Here is a 6,284-nt window from a genome sequence, read left to right as displayed (position 1 = left end):
TAGCCATTAAAAGCTAGATCTTCCCCTCCCATGAATGATCCAGGAAAGGGCAAAGGTATGCCCTTTGGAGGTATCATGCTGGCTGAAAAGGTGTGAGGAGTTTGTGGAGGGTGCAAACCTGTAGATCCCCCATGGGAAAATTTTGCATTTCTCCAGACATCTGCATGGATACTCAACCTTCTGCACTATTTCCTATGGTGCCCTGAGACAGGTGGCTCAAGCCCATCCCTAAAACAACCATTCCCTTCGTTCTGTTCTCCTTCCCTCTTCATCGGCATCATACACAATATTGTCATCCATGGTTCCTTCTCCATCTTTCTCCTTTTCCAACTCCACCCGATTTTTCTCTGCACCATCTATCAGAAGGGAAACTCAAAGAGGCCCATCTGGAAATTTACAAAGGAAGGTGACCATGCTCTGACCACTTACTGAAACAAGGCATTTTCAGCAGTTTAGGGGAAGTTGTGGCTCATGCCCCTCTCTAGTTCTAAGTCTACTTTCCAAATTAACATATTAAAATAGTAATTAATTACTAATCAGTCAACTGGAGATCTACAAGTTCAAAGTACTGTACAAACGTTAATGTTGGAATATGTTGCAGAACTACTTTGAAAGCATAGGCCACTACCGTTTGTACGGTTTTGCATATACTTGTTTGCAAAGAGCATGTCATTCCATATACAGCATTGTTTAGATATGCTGGGCCTGCATAATCAGTGTTTCATCCGCTCAGTGTCACTCCCATTAAAAATGAAATCAGGAAACCACTTAAAATATACTGGCCCAAATTTTGTGTCTCTTGCCTCAGAAAAACTCCCACCGAGTGCATTGGGAATTTTACTCCTCTATGGGCGGCCAAATGAGGCCCATCGTGACAAGTCAGAGATTCTAATGCATAATCTCAGTATTTTTTTGACAGTCCCTTAATTAGCTTGAGATTTTATGAAATTCACAAAAGCAGACACCCATCTGTTTCCCCTGACTTTCAGTAACAATATTGATCATTGCAGACGTGTCAAAACAATAAAACCATATGACATTTATGCAAAGGACTCCTTCTAAAAAAAAAAATCAAAACTCAAAAGCCTCCTGCAGGACTTTTCAGTAAACGCTTTTGAGTGCAACATTTAAAGCTACAATTGTAATTCCCTACCCACTCACCCCCAAAATATTTTAACACGGGATCATTTCTTCCAGGCAGGTGGAAGGACATGCCTGCATGACCCTGTCTAACAACCTCAAACCAGTCAGTGGAAAAAAGTTCTGTAGGCACAATGAATAAACGTGGTTGCACCAAACAGAAATCAATATTAATTTTTGGTGGAGGTGAAGCAAGTAGTGCAGGAGAAATTAACTAATGTCAGGAATTTGTCTTAAGAAACTTGAACCTGATGTTTCATGTATTAAGAAATGGGAAGGTTCTTTTTAAAATCTGCTTATTTGCTTTTTTGTATTTAACAAGTATATAAATGAGCATTAATAAACTTGCCTTTTACTTTGTCAGCATTAGCTGATCGCAGTGCTAACCAGCCCTATCAATGGTGTATACACTGCATGTTAAGTTCTGTGCTGTATTTAAATGATCCATAATAAATTTACAAGTGTAGCTGCAGTCTCCCTCATCGTATTTTCTCTGGTTATAAGCACTCAGGGTTATGTTTTTATGTAATGGAGCCCAATGTGTATGATTCCAGGAAGAAAAGACATTTTGACGTATTGTGCAAATTCCTTCTTTTTTGGTAGATGGTTTCCTCCAGTATAGCAGGCTGCATTATATCCCTGATCCGTACTTTGCTTAATGGCATTGCCCTTCTTGTCTGCTGCATTGTGACCTGACATAGCGTGTTGTTTTAAGCCCCTTTTGTTCTTGCAGGATAACTTATACAGAATAGAAGAGTAACATGTAGTTCTAGAATTCTTTCTCTAAGGACTGAGTAAAAACTAGCCTGGGCTTTAAGCGCCGACTCCAAAACAGAGATCGGTTTCGGTGCATGACGCGTGTCTTCCTGAAGAAAAATAAGATCCCTAACAGCGCCTCATAAAGTGACCGCGTCTCTTCTCTTCTGCTGAGTAACTCTGGTGCCTGTGTGGTTCTGCAGCTGCATGCTTGGGTGCACATGTCTCTGCGCAGGCACTGTGGGTGGGTTGTGTGTGTTGTACAGATGTGCCTGTGTGATTGTGCTGCATCCCTGGCATTGACCCACACTTGTGCCGGGTGCCTAGTATTATGCAACGCCTCTGGGACTGTCTGGTATCATGGAGCTACGTCCGGGATCACAGAACTGTGCTGTGTGTCTGGGATTGCACAGTACCCGTACTGTATTTATGCCTCGGCTCAGGTCTTTTTCATTAGGTTGAGGCAAGGGCCATAGAGTTTCTTCGTGTATTACAGTGAATAACTAGGTGAAGTACAGGCAGTCAGTCTGCAGCTTTTTCAAGCCTCTAGAAACAATCCCTCATCCCCCAGTTTTTCCCAGCCACCAGATTCACAGCTACCTCTTGATTTCTTCCTTGAATCAGTGAAACGGGAGTTTGGATCCTGCAGAGTCAGTCTGAACTCCACGCTGATTGCACACATCTGTCTTCTACTGACAGCTTTGCCTGTTAGTGGAGTGAGTCTGCTGTTTAATTTACCTGACTTGTTAACAGCTCACTGTTTTGAAGTTGCAGGAAGTAGCTGATTTCACATTTACAGTCAAAGCACTGAATTCCCATTGGATAACTAAAATTTACAAATAATCTGGTAATTTGTCCGCTGTCTTGGGAGCCCATGGGGATGCTGATCAGTATATTTCACACTGTTTTGGTAAAAAGATTGATGAGCAAAGAGGAACACAGCACAGGCTGGCAGCCTTCCAGGGAGGGATGTTGCATGCTAAAAGCCCAAGTAAGTCATTGCCAGTGAATATAGGTACAAGGGGTTTTACAATCCCTGAATCACTGTCTTCTTAAAAAGGACTGCTTGGGAGGGCAGTTCGGAGGACACTACATTCCATGAATCACTCCTTACTTATGACCTTCACCGGAGACTGAATTGCTGGGCTATTCTCAGGTCCTCACACCCCTGAATCTCTGAGGCGGGAGGGGGAGTTTTCATGCTGCTGAGTCACTGATTCTCTGGATGGAGTTGCACTGGGCTCTATAAAGTTTCTCCCATCAGGGGACTATATCTGGAGGGGCTGATGACAAGAATATACACATTATTTTTATATTGCGTCTGTCATATGGACTAGAGTAACTGCTATGTAAGGTAACGCTCAGCCTATTTCATCTATTCTATTTCTCAGACATCTAATGCTGTGGGATTTAACCTCCAAAAATGCACATTTTTGCCACAGATTCAGGGACTACAGTCCTCACATGATGCCCCTCATCCATGGGCAGCAAGGGGAAGTATTGCACAAGTACAGACTGCAGGCTGGGTTTAGGGTGATGGACATACTTACAGAATGGAAGCGGCTGGATTGTTTATAAGATGACATCAGAAGGTTGTAGGCTGCAAGATGATGTCATGCTGAGGATGGGAAAGATGCCCTCTTGACATGCACCTTGGCCTTCCCCACCTGCAACCTGGCACCTTTGGCTGGGTATGTTATGGTTTTACCCCTAAAATATCAGGTATTTGGCACTGTCCGGGGACCTGATTGAAACCCATTGAAGTCAATGGAAAAACTCCTATTGACTTCAGTGGGTTTTGGATCAGGTCCAGAGGCAGGATTCTAGACAGGAAGGACCAACAGTTCCCCCCCCCCCCCCCCCAGAATACTAGCCACCACGTTCCTGTCCATAAACAGCAGACACTTGATAGGGGAAGCACATACAGTATTTAGTGGAAATGGGTATGATCCACAAATTCAGACCAGGATCTCTATGATAGTGTTTTAGTTGACCCAGCCCATTATAAGGATAAGGACCACCTGCAAAAGGTCCAAATTCCAAGCTCCCAACCAGTATTTGGATCTTGGGTTTGATTCAGGACCATCCCTAACTAGGAGTATGTGATATGGATCTCTCTCAAAGGGGAGAGGTTATCTCTGTAATGAGAGGCATTCAAGACACAAATCACACCCAATAGTGAGATGAAAAAGAGAGCAATACTAATTACCTACATAATTAACTGCAAGATTTTTAATTTTTGTCATTAATTGTCTATTGCCCCAATTTTTTCCCACCCAACAGAAAGACACAACATATCAATAAACCAGCAACCCCAGACATGACAGGAGATGCAGACACTGAACCTTGTGCAAGGTACAGTATTGTGCCACTCAGAAACACAGGCTTTGTCTGAACGAATATTCATACAAATTCATTTCCCCTTGTGTGACCCGCCAAGAAATAAACAAGGAGCCCTGGGACACAATTGCACAAAGGGCCTGTCAGTCCCCTCAGAAATGGCCCAGAGTAAGTGGAGAATTAAAGAAACCTGAGTGCAAGTTCCAGCCCTATTCATCTTCTCCTGGAATGCAAACCAGAGTGTGTTAGGGAAACTGCTTGTAGCCCAGTCTCTGAGATCAGGCAGGCTGGGTTTGTAAATGAATTCAGAGTTAGGAAAGTCGGTTGAATGAATCCCAGCAGAGCTGCTGGTAATCAGTAGGCTGTCCTCCCCAAGAAGGTGTCAAATCCTTCTTGGAGCGCTGGCAAGGAGTAATAGGCCATGTGTTTATTTCCAGGGGGGAAAGAGTACTGGTTTAACAAAATATGAAGCAAACTAAAGCTTTACACATTTGCTGTTTTCTACCTCAGACGTGGGGATCAATTGACCAATGGCCCAACCAAATCAAACCTCCCTTTGACCTGAATGGGAGCAGGACCTGAATCACTAAACACTGCAATGACAGAGAAACACGCCGTGAGCATTAGAAAAAAGTTGGGGAAGTGACCCCCACCACGTGTCACGGGCTTCCTTTCCAACAGCACCAGCTTGCCCATGTTATCCCAGCATATTGCCCTTTTCCCTTCCGAGAGCTTGTATTAGTCCGTTAGCAGTGGCTCTTCCGGCTGCTTCCTACAGTAATAGCTAGCCCAGATTTTTGCCCTCCGTGGGAAAACTCTGCTGGAGTGGCGTTCCCATTGAAGGAAATGGGAACATCAAGTTTGCCCCAGAGAATAAAATTGGGCCCTGTGTGTGCACCTTGAGGTTTATTTTATATTAACACTGTTCTGAATATTGAATCTCATGACTCCCAAAAACTTTGCTGACTGTACCACAGCAAAGGGAGAACTATTCTTATGCTCTCAGCAAGAGCCATACACCTCACTGAGGACTCCTGTCTATAGCCACGTTCTTCTGCCTGCTCTACAACATATTGGTGGTCTTGTTTGTTCTTGGACCTGCTTGATCATATTGCCCTATTTAGGATACAGCAGTGGTTTTCAACCTTTTTTCATTTGCAGACTCCTAAACCATTTCGAATGGAGGTGCAGACCCCTTTGGAAATCTTAAGCCTTGTCTGTTACAGACTCCCAGAGGTCTGCAGACCACAGGTTGAAAACCACTGTGATACAGGATAGTTGTAGTTGTAGTAAGACTGCTTTCTTAAGGCATATATTTATTTACACACACACACACACACAAATGTTTTATTATTAGGGATGGACAAAATAACTTCCCCTGAATTATGAACATCATGGGTTAGGACCTGAATGTTAGTAGGCTACATCGGAGAGGTGGTAAAAAGAACAGAGAGGACCACATCCAGTGAAAGTGTGTGAAAATGGAGCAGAGAGGAAGGAGGGAAAAATAACAAATACAGAAACAGAGAGAAACTTGTGGTAGAAAAGAGACAACATGCCCTCTTGTGCCAAGCAAGCTCTGAGATGGCTCTTCTCTTCATGATGAGGTCCTTGTGCGCTTTGGAGAGCACCCCTCTCTTCGTTGCCTGAGCTTGATAACGGAAATCAGCTGGGAGACTGGCACTGACAGACCCTTGATTTGTATGTCTGCTGGCAGGACACTCTCAGCGGGGGCTTTGGAATTCACTCCCTCTTCCCCCTTTGGCCCGACACAGTCCAATGCTGTTGACCATGAGGCCCATTTACCCAGATTTTTACTGAGGGGGATGCTGGAGTGGGGCTTGGCGGCAGAATGTTTTTATTTGTGTTAATGAAGATTGGTTGGCATGATGGAGCGTATTTTTGTTTTTGTTGTAAATACGCCTAGAGGGCATCTTATAAATGGAATTAATTACAGTAGGTAATTAATTAATTTAATTAAATACAGCGCACCGGGTTTCCTTTTGCGAGACAAACAGAATGGGCTATCTTCAGTGCTGGCTCACACC

The sequence above is a fragment of the Chelonia mydas genome, chromosome 10 (genome assembly GCF_015237465.2).
Source record: "Chelonia mydas isolate rCheMyd1 chromosome 10, rCheMyd1.pri.v2, whole genome shotgun sequence".
Lineage (NCBI taxonomy): Eukaryota > Metazoa > Chordata > Testudines > Cheloniidae > Chelonia > Chelonia mydas.
This window is presented reverse-complemented; position numbering follows the sequence as displayed.